Genomic DNA, 18,627 nt, shown 5'->3' on the forward strand with positions numbered 1-18,627 from the left:
CAGTGGAGTGTGTGTACGGTCTGAGCTGGCTTCCCCTCCTCCCTCCCTCCATCTGTCCGTCTCTCCATCAGCAGCCTCAGCTCGTTGGAGCCTCGGGGGGCTGCTTTCAAACGGGTCTGGGCTGATCCACTGGCTTCCCCCCAGTGACTGACGTCTGTCTGATGGAACCAGTCCCAGGTTCTGCTCGCTCAGCCTAATCAGGCCCGGATTAATGCAGAGCTCTGGTACTGGTCTGGTCCTAGTGTGACTGACCTCCCAAGAGCTGCTCTGAGAAGGAGCGAAAAAGAGGGGGAGGAGAAATAGGAGCCGCCCTCCCAGAGGGGGAGTAGGAGTGAGTCGAAGGAGGGGGGAAAGGGAGGACAGGGGAGAGGAGAGAACGCAAAGCTGAGAGAAGTGGGGTAGGGGAGAGAGAGGGAGGGAGAGAGATGGGAATGAGAGAGAGAGAGAGAGAAGCCAGAGGAGAGGAAGAGAGGGAAGGAGGAGAGGCCTTGTTCAACACCGCTGAAATCACAAACACATCTGCTGTACGTCTCACATGTTTCCAATAAGGGCTTTAGTGTTTCCTGCAAGCTTGTGAAAGTGGACAAAGCCATGGGGGGGGGGGGGGGGGGGGGTTGGTGTGTGAATGTGTGTGTCACTGCCTCTTCATTCCAGTCTCCTTGAGTAATGTTTAAAATCTACAAAACCCCAGTAATAGAACACAGACACACACACAGAAACACACACACACACAAATGGTAGAAAGTGGCATTATTGGGACTGAGTCAGCAAAGTAGCCAATGCCAGGTCTCCCACCTACAGTACAGTGTGCCAGTGTTGACAGCTGTCTTTATAGAGGTGAGGCACGGCGCTCAACCCCACCCCCAAAACAACATCACTCAGCACTGACTCAGATCACAGAGGAACAGATGCTAGAACACGCAATCAGCACACACACCCACACACCCAGGCGAACACACACACACTGAGAAGCACACACACAAAATCTCTACCAAGGGTGCACACGTGCACACACACACACACACACACACACACCCTCCTTCACTGTGTTTGCCAAGGGCCCAGCTGGTACTGTCATGTCTGATAGGCTGCAGCAGAGGCAGGGGGCGGGGCTGGGCGGACGAAGGAGACGGGAAGGTAAGATGGATCCAGCAGAATGCATTAGCTGGCTGCTGGGACTGTGTGTGGGTGTGTGGTTGAGTGATGGGCAGAGGTGTGAGTGGTGTCTGTCCTGACATATCAGACACGACTTGTATCATCATCATTGTAATCATGTGGCTGGCTAGTCGGTAAGGTGGAGACGTTATCTGGAAGATGTCCTGGACTCCCTCCAACATAAACATACTTTGGAATCTGCTTGAGATTCAATACTCATCTCTCTCGCAGATATAACATTTATATGACTCTCTATTCTCATCCATACAACGCATTTATTATTCACACATTCCCACCATGCGTGACCATACATATTTATGTGGTGCACGCAAACACGCACGTACGCTCACGCGCGTGCACGCTCACGCACACACAACAGGTCCCTCCGAGCTGAAGCTGCCATGGCAGTCCTCCAGAACACTTACTGTATGGCTAACACACAGAGACACATTGTGTGTGTGTGTGTGAGAAAGAGAGAGGAGGGGAGAGAGGTAGACTGATTGATAGATGATGGCTGCAGGGCAAGTGGCCACTGATTCATTTGTGGGTGTTTAGATGAACAGGAGGAGAAAGAGGAGGTGGAGGAGGAGCGGGCAGATGAAGTTTAGAGGGGAAGACAGTGCATCAGACTACCAGGTATTCACCTCCAGTGGAAACAGGTTACACCACGCCTGCAGGCTACACACACATACACACAGATACACTGAAACACACACAGACATACCACAAACACACTAAGAAATGGAAGGGATGAGCGTCTGAGAAGAAGCTAAAGGAGTCAGATGAAACAAAGCGTGGGGGCAGGTAGAGAGGGAGCATGCGGCCAGAAAAAGGTCAGAAAGAAAAAAAGGAAAAAAGAGACTGAAAAACAGTCAAAGAACGGGAGCAGGGAGGGAGGCCGAAGCGCCATGAAAAAGAAAGAGAGAGCGAGTGAGAAATGGAGCGAGATGAGGTGAAAAAGAGTGTGAGAGAGAAAAAGAGAGAAGGAGAGCAAGATATGGGCCTCGGAGGATCTGGTAAGAATCAACAGGTTATGTCATTTATCCAAATAATGACTCCAGCTACCGCCAGGCCCAGGTCAGGAGTGTGTTTTCAGGGCATTAACACAGGCTCATAAAGGAGAGGCAAACCAGCTCCGTGTTCCTATTATCCTGACACCCCCCCCCCCCCATCCCCCCACCCCTCTGTCACTCCCTCGCTCCCAGTTTCCTAAGCCGCTCTGCTATTCGCTCCACCGAGGCTTAAGATGGAGGGATTTCAGCTCTAGTGCTCCGTTCCTCTCTCTCTCTCTCTCTCTCTCTCTCTCTCTCTCTCTCTCTCTCTCTCTCTCTCTCTCTCTTTGTCTTTATATCACTCTCTCCCTCTGCTGTTCCTTATCACACTTTCCTTTCTCTTTCCCTCCATCCCTCCCTCCCTCAGTTCATTCCCAGTGCAGCCCTGTTCAGCGGATGCTATCAGCTGTCAGATTTAAGCCGGTATGAATGTCAAGGGGTCACATGATCATTTGATTCTTGTAATATTGGCTCTTAATTCCTCCGGAAACAGTGATAGGCTCAGAGGGAGGAGTAACTATGGCTGACTGGTTCACCGACTGACTGGTTAATGGACTGATGGCTGGCTCACTGACTGAAGCCTCGATTGATTTGTTGCCTTGACTGTCTGGTTGACTGATTTCAAGCACTTGGCTTCTACTGTAGGTAGCTTGCAAATTCCCCATAGCCAGCTATGTCCTGCTAGATAACCTTCTAAGTCATGTTAGCCAGCCTGCTAAGTCATGCTACCTAGCCCACTAAGTCATGTTAGCCAGCCTGCTAAGTCATGCTCATTAACCTGCTAAGTCATGTTAGTCAGCCTGCTAAGTCATGCTAGTTAACCTGCTAAGTGACGCTAGTGAGCCTGCTACCTGCAGGCCAGGCCATGTGTGGGCTGACTGGAGAGTTGGGGGCTGTAATCTGGAAGGCAGTCACTTTCCTTACACAGCCTGATGATCAGAACAGAGGGAGATATGGAAGGAGGTAGGAGGAGGATGCAGAGCGAGAAAGAGTGAAGGTGGAAATGGACAAGAGAAGAGTGAATAAGGGGGCGGTGGGAAGGGGAAAAGAGAAAGAGAGAGAGAGAGAGAGAGAGAGAGAGAGAGAGAGAGAGAGAGAGAGAGAGAGAGAGGAAGAAAGAGAGTGCGACAAAGGGCAGAGAGATGGAGAGGCAGAGAGAAATAGAAAGAGAGTGAAAGTAATCAGGAGGTTGGTCTCAATCATGTTTTTTCCTCTTGTCCCTGTGTGCTTGCCAGCATTTGGATGTATTAAAGCAGCCTAAATTATTTCACAAGCGTCTTGGCCTTCAGTACATGAGGGGAGAGAAGGAGGAAATGATTTACAAGGCACTGATTATGGCTAATTATGAATCTGATGAAGGGTTTTAATTAGTGGAGCCAGCACTCCACTGGAGAGATGAAGGCAGAGGCTAGGAGGTGGATGGAAGGGGGGGGGAGAGAGGGAGAAACAGAGGGGCAGCAGAGGAGGGAGACTCCTGAGAGTCCAGGGAGGAGAGAGACGGATGCGGAGAGGGAGTGGGGCGATCAAAGAAGGTGAAAAAAAAACGGAGAGCAGAGGTAGGAACAATTAGGAAGAGAGGGGCAGAGACTTTCGAGGGGGAAGGAGGGAGGGAGAGAAAGGAAGATTGAGAAAAGGGGGAAAGTGATCTGACAACGTGGCACTTGGCTGTCACCTCTGGAATTGTGGGAAATGGATTGGGTTCCTCTGTTCTGCTGGGGCGCGTGAGACGTTCCTTTGCTTCTCGCGTCCTCCAAACAGTAGGTTATCCCTCCCTATGCTTCCCTGTGTCACACCGTTATCACTCCCTCTCTGTTCTCCTCTCATCCTCTTGTTCCCTCCTCTAACCCTCATTATCCTCCAGTGGATTTCTCTTCTTCCCTCCGTTCTGTTCTGCTCCCTGCCAACCCTGACCTCCTGTCTACCATCCTTCTTTGATATTCCATTTTCAAACCCCCCCATCCCCCTCTCTCTCCCCTCTCTCTCTCTTCCCATACAGTATCTCTCTCTTCCCCCTGCTGTCGTTCGTTTCTCACCTCAATTTTCAGCCGCTGCATAATTAATTAGCAGTGCTGTTCACTATCAGCACAATTACTCCAGAGAAGAGCGGGAAAACAGAATATTCTCAAAATGGAGATGCAAAAAACAGACAAAAGAATTGAATAGAGCCTGAGAGATTTCCTTTTAATCGAAAAATAAAATAAAAAGCTCTTTATGTGTGTGTGTGTGTGTGTGTGTGGGGGGGGGGGGGGCGGAGTGATTACTGTAATGTTGCCTCCATTTGGAGCTAGACCACTCAGGACGGAACTCAACAACCACGGAACACGCAGAGCCGACAACAACAACGAAAACAGAGCCGAACGGAACTCCGTGGGCCGCTCGTCTGCGCCGCGAGCTCAAAAAGACTGTTGTTTGTTAAACGAACTGATCCGCGTTCGGAAGGAAGACAATGCGGCGCTCATTGAATGCACTTGACACATCATTTAATTCATCAGTGGGACAATGTGGAAGCACGTTGGGGTGGGCATGAGGCTAATTTGGTGGCTGCTAATGTGGGCGTGATTACGGCCCGGTTCATTTTCCATCTCAGCGCACACACAAATAGGCATCCACACATACTGTACACGCAACCTCATTTGGTAGCAATTGTATATGGCTTTCCTTCCAAACATCCATTACTATAAGACCATAAGCTCTAATGAGGACAGACTTAGCAAAAAGAAACAACTAAAAGGGAAATAATTAAACAAGGAATGTACTAAGACAACACACACACACACACACACACAGAAACACACGGACACACACAGACACACACAGAATGAAAGAGGCATGCCTGGAAGGCATACCTAATCACTGCAAATGTATGGGCCTGCATTGTGCCATGTAAGGTGTGTGTGATTTGCATGACAATGTTTCCCTCCTGTGTTAATTGTTTACTCGGAGCTAATTACACCCGGTCTGTCATTAGCTCCGCACCCTGCCACAGCACCGCCCGGGGTTTGTGTCCCAGACACCCTGACAGACGAACAGAAGGAGAGCAAGACAAGAAAAGAAGGAGAGAAGGAAGGAGAAAAGGAAGGAGAGAAAGAAGGAGAGAAGGAAGGAGAGAAGGAAGGAGAAGGAAGGAGAGAGAGAGAGGAGAAGGAAGGAGAGAATGAAGGAGAGAGGAAGGACAGAAAGAAGGAAAGAAAGAAGGAGAGAAGGAAGGAGAGAATGGAGAGAGGAAGGAGAGAAGGGCGAGGAGCTGGAGACAGAAAGCTAGAAAGCTAAGATGCGGTGATATGGATACAGAAAGAGAGTGTGTGTCAATGTGTATATGTGAGTACACGTGCATTCCCTGTGTGTGTGTGTGTGTTAAGACAGGCCAGCGCAGTGTTAATGAGAATGTTTGGAGGTGGAGCTGTTTTCCTTCAGATGTCAGTGTGGTGACCTTCTGGCAGGAATCTAGAGAGACCAGAGAGATACCAGACCAGAGGCCCAGCTCTTGATCTAGACACCAGTTAATGTGCCAGTTAAGGCCATGTCTGTCAAGGTGACAGGCTGTGTGCGTATTTCAGTGTGTATTTGAATGTGTGTGTGAGGGTGTTTGTGTGTGTGTGTGTATTTGAGTGTGCGTGAGTACCTGTGTGTGTTTATTTGAGTGTTTGTGTAAGTGCATGTGTGTATATTGGAGTGTGTGTATTTGAGTGTGTGTGTGGTGTCCATCCACATTAGTTTCCTGAGGCAGGATTAAGTGGCTGTGGCTGAGCGACATGGCAGCCAGGAGTGGTTAGATCTTCATTTAACACTGACAGTTCCTGAATGAGGATACACACATAGGTGCCACCGTCACTCTCTCTCTCTCCCTCTCTCTCTTTTCCATCCCTCTCTCTCTCCCTCTCTCTCTCTTTTCCATCCCTCTCTCTCTCCCTCTCTCTCTCTTTTCACTGTCCCCCCCTCTGTCCTGATGACTAAATGGTGGGTGAATGGCTTTCACTCAAAAGAGATTGGCTCGTTTTTGTGTGTGTTTGTGCACAGGTGCATGTGCATATTGTATGTTCTTCCTGTCTGCTATATATCATCGAGCGGAAGGAGAGCTGGTCTTGTCGTATTGACAGAGGAGGATTACAGCAGGTGAAGGTGCATGCTTGGATCAATACAACTCGACTCAACTAAAACCTGGTTCCTGCCACGAGCCGGAGGGGTCAGCTGCAGAGACAAGACCCATGCTGCTAGGAACCAAACGCTGGCACGTCCAAGGACGCGCTTATTGTTGATAAGAGAAGATACTAATGATTTTACTGTGGGAATAGTCAATTCCCAAATTCCCCCCCAAAAGTCCTGTATTAGCAAGGGGCAGAAGTGGAATTTCCATGGTCAGTGTTAGATCCAGGTGGAGTTGGGATGCTGACTCTGCCATGCCAGCTATGTGAGCTCCATACATCAGGACCTCAAGGGGACTGGCCCCATATGCTGGCCTGTCTGGGGGGTCAGGTTCCTGGGGTCATGACCCGGCCCGCTTCACTGGGAGATGGATAAGGGCGGAGGGAGGCGTGTGTGTGAATGTGATACTTAAAAAAAAAAAGAAGAGAGAGTCAGCGTGTGTGTGTGTGTCCATCTGTCACACTAGAGCTACATAGCATGACAGATCACCTCTGATGTTTTTTCCTCCCCCTTCAACCCCTGGGAGGTAGCTGTATGTGTGTCTACATGCATGTCTAAGCAAGCCAAACTGGCGCACTTGCATGACACATTCATGAGCGTGCTCGTGACTGCGTACACACACACACACCCTTCACAGCATAAGTGACTGAGGGCGTGGCTGCATCCTCCCCTCCCCCCCTCCCCCTCCCAGCGTGGCGGCCCCTCTGAACCAGATGGGGAGCAGGGGGTCACCTCTGACCCTCTCCTTGGCAGAGTGAGTGATAGACCCGGCTATCGCTGTCACTCTCCATTGTGCCCCGTGATGCGCCTGTGACACTGGGGAGGGGCCGGTCTGTCACCTGGGGAGACGGGCCAACACCTGCGCTTTAATAACACTGCCACTCAGCGACCAATCACATGCTGCGGCGCCGGAGATCACCGCTGACGTGCCGTTATGACGAGGGTTGGGTGTTCAGCTGGCTTTCCTGCGTACCGCGAGGCTCCACGCCGGTGATATTGGCCGGTGAGGTTATTTAGACCCCCCCCCCCCCCCACGCCATTACTCATTGTTTGTTGTTCTCAAGGCTTCTTTTGGGAAATGTCCACTCCACACCTCTCATCCAACAGGCTGGAGGAGTCATTGTTTGTTCGAGTCGGTCATCCGTTCCCCTCTCCCTCCCTCTCCCTGGCCTCTCGATGCTTTTCAATTTCCCCATCAGCTCAGTCCTCCCTTCTCTTCCGCCTCCACCTCTCCTTCTCATTCCGTTCTCACCGTCTTCCTAACCCTGTCAGCCTATCCTGGCCCTTCTCCTACCCTTGGCTGCCTCCCCCCCACCTATCCTCCCCCCCGTCTCTTCCTATCCTCCCCCGTCTCTCCCTATCCTCCCCCCTGTCTCCCCCTATCCTCCCCCCTGTCTCCCCCCTCCCCATGGCCCTGCCTGGTGTTCCTCATCCCAAACAAGGCTGTGGTTATTGAATTGGCTTACAGGCAGAGCTACTGTAATGTATCTGTGTCTATCTGCACAGCCAAAGGGAGCAAATATTGACATGTAATTCTCTTTCTCTCTCCCTCCCTCCATCTCTCTCTCCCCCTCCAACTCTCGCTTCCTCTCCCTCTCTCTCTCTCCCACTCCATCTCTCGCTCCTTCCCTCGTTCCCGGCCAGCCCTTCACTTTCATTACTTTTGTAGTCAGAGCGGTGTCACCAGGGAACGGAAAAAAGAACCAAATGAAATATTTTCTGTTCCTGTCACCCTCTGTCCTCTGCTTCCCCAGGTTAGCGTTCTCTCTCTCTCTCCCTCTTTCCCTCCCCCCCCCCGTCTCTCTCTGCTGCCTGTCTCTCGATGGTGAGAAAGCAAAGCCCTTTTCAAACAAGGTAAATAACCATTAGCAAGAAGCCGAGTGAGAGAGGGGGACATGGTGTGTGTCTGTATGAGAGACAAAGACAGAAGAAATGAAAATAAGAGAAGGTAATTTGTTACCTTTTTCAATATCCTTTTGTTGCTCTTCTTTTCTCCCCTGCCTATCTATCTTGACACCAGTGTGGTTTGACTGGTGTGTGTGTGCGTGTGTGTCTGAGATGCAGAGAGACAGAGGGAGAAGCAGAGAGAGAGAGAGAGAGAGACAGAGAGACAGAGGGAGAAGCAGAGAGAGAGAGAGAGAGAGAGAGAGAGAGAGAGACAGAGAGACAGAGGGAGAAGCAGAGAGAGAGAGAGAGAGAGAGAGAGACAGAGAGACAGAGGGAGAAGCAGAGAGAGAGAGAGAGAGAGAGAGAGACAGAGAGACAGAGGGAGAAGCAGAGAGAGAGAGAGAGAGAGATAGTTGGGATAGTTGGATGAGGACAGATCTCACCATCACACTGGACACACAGTATGGATCATAGATGGCTACCGTTGCCTTGGTTATGACCCCCCCCCCCCTCTCTCTCTCTCTGTTTCTCTCTCTCTGTTTTTCTATGTTTCCCAAGAGCCCCAGCTCTCATCTTCCCTCCATCTGCTACCCTTCTCTGCCTCCCCTTCTGCTCTTCTGTCATCCCTTTCTCCCTCTCTCTTATATATCTCCCTTTCCTCTCCTCCAACTCTCATCCTCTCCCTCAATCCATTTCTCCCTCCCTTTGTCCCAGAGTCCTCAGAAGGCACTTGTGTGGAGAGGAGGAGGGAGGCAGCAAGAAAGGAAGCAAGCAAGGAGGGTTTGAAGAGGAGGAAGGAAGGAATTAAGGAAGGAAGGAGGGTTTGAAGAGGAGGAAGGAAGGAAGGAGGGTTTGAAGAGGAGGAAGGAAGGAGGGTTTGAAGAGGAGGAAGGAAGGAGGGTTTGAAGAGGAGGAAGGAAGGAAGGAGGGTTTGAAGAGGAGGAAGGAAGGAGGGTTTGAAGAGGAGGAAGGAAGGAAGGAGAGGAACGGAACGGAAGGAAGGAAGGAAAGTAGGAAGGAAGGAAGGAAGGAGAGAAACGGAAGGACAGCCAAATCATGTTCAAGGCTGTGCTGGTGTCTGCGGTGTGGGAGAGTTTGCTCTGCATCTGAGGCCCCCATGAATAAATGATTAAATAATGGGAAACGTAACGAGGGAGATGTTTTAAAATTCAGATTCAAATCAAACACACGCCGCGGTGTTCAGACTCTCCCTGGTAAGTGGCCGCTTCCTTACTAGCCATCGGATTGGTGAAGGGAGGGCGGGGGAGCAGTCACATGACCCCCCCGGTGTGTTCATTGAGCCGCGGAGTGAGCAGATGAATCTGTCTATCAGAAGACACACACACGTATACCGTATGGACACACACACACGCACACAATTAACAACAATCTCCTTAAATCTGTTATGTTCAGCAAAAAGTATCGTGTTCAGAAGCTCGCTCAAACTTTTGCATGAACAACATGCACGTGTCAAGCATGTGACGCGTGTCAAGCATGTGACGCAATGTACACGTGACACACACAATCATACGCTAAATCAGAACACACCATCTCATTAATTCTCCTCCTCCCCCCCCATCTCTCTCTTTGTCATTCCTGCTGCATCGACCTCTGTCTCTCCCAGCAACCATGCTATTAAGGGCTAATGAAGGCAAGCCATTTTCTACTCTCCTTCCTGACCTCCTCTGTTTGTATGTGTGTGTGTGTGTGTTTCATACGCCAGGCTTGCTGGGATGTGCAGGTGTTTGACAGCGACAGTTGCTACCACGCAACACACACACAAAGTCCATCTCACTCTGTCTAGTTTTGGGTGGCCCCCCCCATTGTCACACTTACTCACATCATTTTTTTTTACAGTTTGCTTATTTCCTCCTCAGCAACTTTCTGACAGTTTATTTGCAGTGCTGGTGGTGCAGAGAGAGAGAGAGAGAGAGAGAGAGAGAGAAGGAGAGAGAGAGAGAGAGAGAGAGAGAGAGAGACAGGAAGAGAGGAGAGAGAGAGAGAGAGAGAGAGAGAGAGAGAGAGAGGAGAGAGAGAGAGAGAGAGAGAGAGAGAGAGAGAGAGAGAGGAGAGAGAGAGAGAGAGAGAGGATGAGGGGGGCAGAAGACCAGGTCTGCACAGGTTCAGTGTATAATCCCTTCCTGGCACAGTGACACAGTGACACAACACACAACCTGGGCCTTCAGGGAGAAGTTTGGGACCCACACACACACATTCCCACACTAATACTGCCTGCTAACGTACCATAGGGGCACGGAGACACAAATTGTCTGCATTAAAATTTCATACTATAGATTTGGCTCATTAAACATTGATTAGACCTGCTGTGTGTTAGTAGCAGTCCATCTGCACCGACATTTACAACCTAGTCCTGTGTGATACGGACACACACACACACGTTGTGTTTACAGACTCGTCTGTCCACCACTAGGATTTTCTCTCCTTTCATTGACGTCCGCCCTTCTGTCTCTGCTCTGCACCTCCCTCCATCTCAGGAGAGGGGATGGAGGGAGGAGGGATGGAGGGAAGAGGGATGGAGGGAGGACGGATGGAGGGAGGGAAGAGGGATGGAGGGGAGGACGGATGGAGGGAGGGAAGAGGGATGGAGGGAGTAGGGATGGAGGGACAGAGGGATGGAGGGAAGAGGGATGGAGGGAAGAGGGATGGAGGGACAGAGGGATGGAGGGAAGAGGGATGGAGGGAGGACTGATGGAGGGAGGGAAGAGGGAGGAGGGATGGAGGGACAGAGGGACAGAGGGATAGAGGGATGGAGGGACAGAGGGACAGAGGGATAGAGGGAGGAGGGATGGAGGTAAGCCACAGCGAGGCTCGTCCACAGAGTGCTCATCCATCCTGGTATCTACTGGAGCTGACTCACAGCTTCACCCCGCCAGCAGGAGACCCAATCACAAGCCAGCGCTGGTGACCACGACAACACTAACACTCTCTCTTTACGTCTCTCTTTCTAGCTCTGCTTTTTCTCTTCTCTGATTTTTTTCCCTCTTTCCATTTAGACTTTCTGTCTGTGTCTCTCTCTCTTTTCCCTCTCACCCTTTTCCTCTGTGGAGTGAAAACAATGCATTAATCACGTGTACACTGTATCAGTTCTCCATGCGTAAATTTATCTGGGGGTAAATGGAGAGAGGAGAAGAGAGAGGTGGAGGGGGAAAAGAGAGAACATGAAGCAAGAGGGACATGCAGAGAGTGGAGGAGAGGACTTTATATTGATTTTGTCAAACCGCTTAATTATCAGTACGTACAAGACACATTGCATAAACAACACACACCCACACACACACAGTCAACAGGCTCCAGCCGCTTGGCCTATGGTAATAATTACAAAAGAAGATAAAGAGAAAAAAAATTGGAGTATAAAGTCTGCCCCCCAACCTCCCTCCTTCCCTCCATCCCCCCATCACCCATCTCGCCTCTCTCTCCTCCACATCATCCCCCTCTCTATCTCTCTTTCATTACCTGGAGATGGGGGGGGGAGAGGAGGAGAGGGGTAAAAGGGGATGAGATTGGTGTAAGTAGTGTAAGAGCTAGTGTGTGTGGGGGGGGGTGGAGGTTGACAAGGCGTTGCCGTGGCAACCAAGTGCCGGCCTCGTTAGCTCAGCAGGTGCTAATCGAGATAACGAGAGGAGGGGAAGAGAGGTGGAGAGAGGAGAGCCCAGCCCCACTTTACCTCCGCTTACACCCCCCATTCACCTCTCTCTCCCCCTCGCTCTCTCTCTCCCCCTCACTCTCTCCCCCCCCCCCCTCTCTCTCCTTCCATTTCTTTCAGCTCGACTCCACTTCACCCATCCGATTCCATTTCGGCTCACTCTCCTTTTTAACAACCCTCTCTCCATTTTCTTTCCATCCTCTCTCTCTTTGTCCATTTTGATTTCCTTCTTTTTTGGGGATGCACTACCCGCCCAGTATCTGTGCCCTTCCGTCCTCCATTCCTCTTTTCATGGTGGCCCAGATAAATGAAAAATAAAGTCCTCCACCTCGCAACTGCAAGACAGAGAGAATGGAAAGGAGAGAGGGAGAAGTAGGAGGACAATTCAATCAATACTTGTGTTTGTTGGGTTGTGGTTCTCTAACAGTCTGGTGTTCGGTCCTCCTCCTGCCTCTCCCCCCCTCTCCATCTCTCTCTATCTCCTTTGTACTCTCTCCTTCGACTCCTCTCCATCTCTCTCTCTATCTCTCCTTTGTATCCTCTCCATCTCTCCCTCTATCTCTCTTTTGCACCCTCTCCATCTTTCTCTCTCCTTTGTACCCTCTCCATCTTTCTCTCTCTCTCCTTTGTACTCTCTCCTTCTACCCCTCTACATCCCCCTTGTCTCCTCATCCTCTCTCCTTTTACAGCTCCCTCTCTCTCTCTTTCTCTCTCTCTCTGTGTACTATCACTGAATAGGGAGTAGTACACAGTACTGAATAGTACTGTGGACACACGACTATACAGGACTATTCTAGATTGTGTCTACTCCTAGGTAAACTTGGACCCGAGAGTCATTCATTTTTAACTGCACTTTGATAAGCTCTTAAAGTGTGTGTAATGTGTGTGTTAGCGTCTTTTATATGTTCTTCCAGACAGTTTTTTTAAAATGTTTTCATTCAAACTCTATACACTCTGTGAAGCCAAAGACACCTTTTCAGGAATGTATCAAGTGGTATTGTACTGTATGGTGTTGTTTCTTTCTGCCTCAGTGTCTCTCCCGGTCTAACCTTGCTCCCCCGCTGTGTGTCGAGGTTGGACATATCCTGCTGCCTCTAGTCCTCCTCTCCTCCATGGTGGGTTCAAACACAGAGAAAAGGTTCACCCCCCAACGTTCTCAATGACACAAGAGCTACACTGGTACATTACGGTCTGCTTGTATGTTCACACACACACACACACACAGACACACACACAACACAAAGATGTATGATGTTTTCAAACGGCCATTTTAGCTCAAGGACTACTTACTTCTCTTATTTTCCCATCTACCCATCTCTCTCTCTCTCTCCTCTCTCTCTCAGCCTCTCTCTCCCCTCTCTCTACCTAGATATAAACCAGGTGTACAGCCCAGCTCTCCTCCCCCCATCTGTCTCCTGGGGGATGAACAGAAAGAGGGGCACAGAGGAGGAGGGAAAAGAGGAGAGGTGGAAATTCCCCGAAGGTGAAAGGAGGTAAAGACATTCCATGGGTGTGAATCGCACCCGTCTCCTCCCTTCATCCCGCCCCCTCAGAATCCTCTCCAAACGCCTGAGGGGAGATATGACCCTGGTGGTGCACACACACACACACGTGTACGCACACACACACACACACGTGTACGCACACACAATCCGCAAAATCTTCTTGTGTCTGAAACAGCTGGATAGAGACATCATCTGTCATGCTTGTCAGAACCCACACACACACACACACATACGCGCACACACAAACATGGATACAGACACACACACTCACACAGATACTGTGGGCTATATGTTAAATGTGAACACACACACACAGAGAATCTCTTTGACAAACAGACGGCAGAACACACTCATCAGTTAAACGCTAGAATGGAGACATCAGCTGTCAACATCAACCCGTCAACTGTTCAAATAAACCACCTGCCCCCCCCCCCCCCCCCACACACACACACACACTAGTATATCTCTCTCCCTCTCTCTTCCGTCTTCTCCCTCTCCTTTCTGTATTTGTAAACACTTCAATTACCTGTTAACAGCATGGGGCCTCAGAAAATTACAGTCTCATTATCGTTACTGTTATTATGTTAACCTGGGTGTGTGTGCGTACGTGTGTGCGTACGTGTGTGTGTGTCAGTCATGAAATGGCCTCGACTCTGAGCACAGCCCTCCATATCCTTTACCTTCCACATACTGCACCTCTCCACCAGCGAGCTGTTTGTCACATGGACATCTACATGATGACACACAAGCTGCAGGGCAGGAGTCAACACTGACCCAGCTGGACACACAGTAGAACATCCATCCAGCCTGACGGGATTTACCTTTCACACCAGCCAGCCAATCATCTAGCCAGCCAGCCAATCATCTAGCCAGCCAGCCAATCATCTAGCCAGCCAGCCAATCATCTAGCCAGCCAGCCAATCATCTAGCCAGCCAGCCAATCATCCAACCATCCAGCCAGTCATTCATATAGCCAGCAAGCCAGCAAATCATCCAGCCATCCATCCATCCATACAGCAAGCCAGTAAATCATCCAGCCAGCAGCCATCCATCCATCCAGTCAGCCAATCCTCCAGCCAGACAGCCAGTTAATCATCCAACCAGCCAGTTAATCATCCAGCCAGCCAGCCAGCTAGCGTCTCCATGTTTTTCCATCCACCCTGCTTCCAGATCAGAGTCCAGCTCCGCTATAAGCTTCATAAACCTCCATGCTCCACCTCACCCCACCTCACCCCGCCTCACCAGGGAGCCCACCACCCCCCCCCCCTCCCCGGCCCCCGCCAGCTGTACCAGGGGCAGATGAGACAACCAGGCAAAGGGGTCAAATATTTGAATCGCCCCCAAACCTCTCCAAGTGAAAACCTTATTTGTTTTGGTAGAGAGCACCCCCCCCCCCCCCCCCCCCCCCCCGGTGTCTGAGGGTCCCTGTGTTTCGCCAGTTCTGGGGGGGGGGGGGGCGGGGAGGGGTCTGAGATGGAGCCTGGCTCTCAGAAGTCAGAAGGCGTTCCAGACGGAGCTGGGGGAGCTCATGGCTCATGCTGCCGCCGTGCTGGGTTGCCGTGGCACCAGGAAATGCAGATGAGAGGGAGGGAGAGAAAACAATTAAATCAACAACACAAAGAGCCATTCTCTTTAGGGCCGGAGTTCTGGTCAGCGTCCAAGTTGGGGATTGAAATGGTGGTCACACACACACGCACACACACACACACACAACCACTGGTCCATTCAGTTTGGACAGTATCTCCATTTAAACAGGGATGGAGAGAGAGACAGAAAGCACACAGCACAATAAAACAAAAAGCATCAGAGAGCAAACAATTAGCTGTCCATGCATACCACATCCTGGGAGAAGTGTGTGTGTCTTTGTATGTGTGATGGTCTGTGTACAGTATGTGTGTGTCTAAACATACTACAGAGAGTATGCTTGGTCGCTGGGTGCATTTTTGTCACCATTGTCACACTGACTGTGCTGTGTAAGCTGGCAAGGTTGGCATGGTGGTCAATGGGAGTTGGCTTTCCCCCCGGCTGGCATGGTGGTGGCTTGGTGGGGGCTCTGGAGAGAGGGATGGAGAGAGAGAGAGAGAGAGACAGAGAGAGAGAGATGAGAGAGATGGAGAGAGAGAGAGAGAGAGAGAGAGAGAGAGAGAGAGATGGAGAGAGAGAGAGAGAGAGAGAGAGAGAGAGAGAGAGAGAGAGAGAGAGAGAGAGAGATGGCGAGATGAGAGAGAGATGGCGAGATGAGAGAGAGATGGAGAGAGAGAGAGAGAGAGAGATGGAGAAGAAAGAGATGGAGAGTCTACACCCAGACATGAATCCACAGAGTGTTGCGTAATTCTTCCATTTCCCAGAATGTTTTCTGGCACATTGTGGTGTTATGACAGCCAGACAACTAACACCCATACTCTTGAGATTTCTCTATGTGTGTGTGTGAGTGTGTGTGTCACAGCAGTGTAAATAAACTGTATATAATGTCATGTAACATATATGTGAAGTATGTCACAGATATGTCATGTGTGATATCCTGCAAGGGGCGCCTGCACTGACACCTTAACACAAACAATGGTGCCATGTTGACAAACTGTGTTACACATTAACACATCTTTCACAAATGACACTCTCTCAATGTCTCCCTCCCTCCTTGTTTCCTTCTCTCTCTCTCACACACACCCACATACTTTCTACCTGCCAGACAGACACATGGACACATAGGGGGTTGTCTCTGTGTGTGTGTGTGTCTCTGTGTGTGTGTGTGTGTGTAAGAGAGAGCAGGTCTCAGGTGTGGATTAGGTGGCGGGGGCTTGGGGAGCACGGTCGGCAGGCAGGGGCTTCCGTGGCGGGGGCGAGGCGGGTTAATTAACGCCCGGACTGCCCCCCCTCTCCCCCCCCTCTCCCCCCCCTCTCCCTCCCTCGCCACCTCCCACTCACACAGTCCAACCCTCACCTCCCTTCCCCCTGCTGCTCTCGGCGGGAGGCCTGTGTGTGTGTGTGTGTGTGTAGGTGTGTGTGTGTGTGTGTGTGTAGGTGTGTGTACTGATATTTTCACCCTGGATGATTGGAGAGAGCAGGTGTGTGCATGTGTGTGTGTGTGAGAAAGAGACAGAAGTGTGTAAGGAGGTGTATGATTGCCAGAAAGAGGCAGACATACACACATTAATAGAGCCAGCAAGCGAGTAGAGAGAGACAGACAGGCAGACAGAGATAGCCAGAGAGAGAGAGAGAGAGAGAGAGAGAGAGGAGCAGACAGCCGTTAGGGAAATAAAAGAAAAGGCCAGGGACAGCCTGTAAGCTCTGTTTGTCTGAGAGAATGAACCAGAACGTCAATGTCAGACACCCAAACTCTCCTCTCTCTTTTCCCAGTGTCCTCGCAGAGACAAAGAGACAGGAGCTCTGGCAGCTGAACCCACCGAGCACTCGTGAGAAGGAGCAGCGTGAAGGCCTGAAGTACTGCAGGGGGAGCAGATCAGACCTGGGTGCTGGAGTGCTGCTCCCTCCACAACTTCCCAGCAGAAGACCAGGCCTGGTGAGGCAGCAAGACGACACCCCAGCCTGGAGGAAGACGAGGGGAACAGCTCCACACAGATGGGGGGAGATAGGGGGGGACGAGGAGGAAGACGAGGGGAACAGCTCCACACAGATGGGGGGAGATAGGGGGGGACGAGGAGGAAGACGAGGGGAACAGCTCCACACAGATGGGGGGAGATAGGGGGGGACGAGGAGGAAGACGAGGGGAACAGCTCCACACAGATGGGGGGAGATAGGGGGGGACGAGGAGGAAGACGAGGGGAACAGCTCCACACAGATGGGGGGAGATAGGGGGGGACGAGGAGGAAGACGAGGGGAACAGCTCCACACAGATGGGGGGAGATAGGGGGGGACGAGGAGGAAGACGAGGGGAACAACTCCACACAGATGGGGGGAGATAGGGGGGGACGAGGAGGAAGACGAGGGGAACAGCTCCACACAGATGGGGGGAGATAGGGGGGGGACGAGGAGGAAGACGAGGGGAACAGCTCCACACAGATGGGGGGAGATAGGGGGGGACGAGGAGGAAGACGAGGGGAACAGCTCCACACAGATGGGGGGAGATAGGGGGGGACGAGGAGGAAGACGAGGGGAACAGCTCCACACAGATGGGGGGACATAGGGGGGGACGAGGAGGAAGACGAGGGGAACAGCTCCACACAGATGGGGGGAGATAGGGGGGGACGAGGAGGAAGACGAGGGGAACAGCTCCACACAGATGGGGGGAGATAGGGGGGGACGAGGAGGAAGACGAGGGGAACAGCTCCACACAGATGGGGGGAGATAGGGGGGGACGAGGAGGAAGACGAGGGGAACAGCTCCACACAGATGGGGGGAGATAGGGGGGGACGAGGAGGAAGACGAGGGGAACAGCTCCACACAGATGGGGGGAGATAGGGGGGGACGAGGAGGAAGACGAGGGGAACAGCTCCACACAGATGGGGGGACATAGGGGGGGACGAGGAGGAAGACGAGGGGAACAGCTCCACACAGATGGGGGGAGATAGGGGGGGACGAGGAGGAAGACGAGGGGAACAGCTCCACACAGATGGGGGGAGATAGGGGGGGACGAGGAGGAAGACGAGGGGAACAGCTCCACACAGATGGGGGGAGATAGGGGGGGACGAGGAGGAAGACGAGGGGAACAGCTCCACACAGATGGGGGGAGATAGGGGGGGACGAGGAGGAAGACGAGGGGAACAGCTCCACACAGATGGGGGGAGATAGGGGGGGGACGAGGAGGAAGACGAGGGGAACAGCTCCACACAGATGGGGGGAGATAGGGGGGGACGAGAAGGAAGACGAGGGGAACAGCTCCACACAGATGGGGGGAGATAGGGGGGGACGAGGAGGAAGACGAGGGGAACAGCTCCACACAGATGGGGGGAGATAGGGGGGACGAGGAGGAAGACGAGGGGAACAGCTCCACACAGATGGGGGGAGATAGGGGGGGACGAGGAGGAAGACGAGGGGGACGGGGGGGGGGGGGCGTCCCCTCTTAAGCCAGACAGTTTCACATGGGAGTGCAGACTACGTGACAGAGAGTGGGCAGAGGGTGGAGGGAGGTGACAAAGGGCTTTGGGAGAGGGGGGGGGTGATACACGGGGGTGAGGGGGGGTAAGGTGAAGGGGGGGAGGGGTGACCCCTCCATATGGGGCACATGTCATCATCAAATATTCATGCTATGGATTTGTCCCAT

Source organism: Hypomesus transpacificus, chromosome 25 (assembly GCF_021917145.1).
Source record: "Hypomesus transpacificus isolate Combined female chromosome 25, fHypTra1, whole genome shotgun sequence".
Taxonomy (NCBI): domain Eukaryota; kingdom Metazoa; phylum Chordata; class Actinopteri; order Osmeriformes; family Osmeridae; genus Hypomesus; species Hypomesus transpacificus.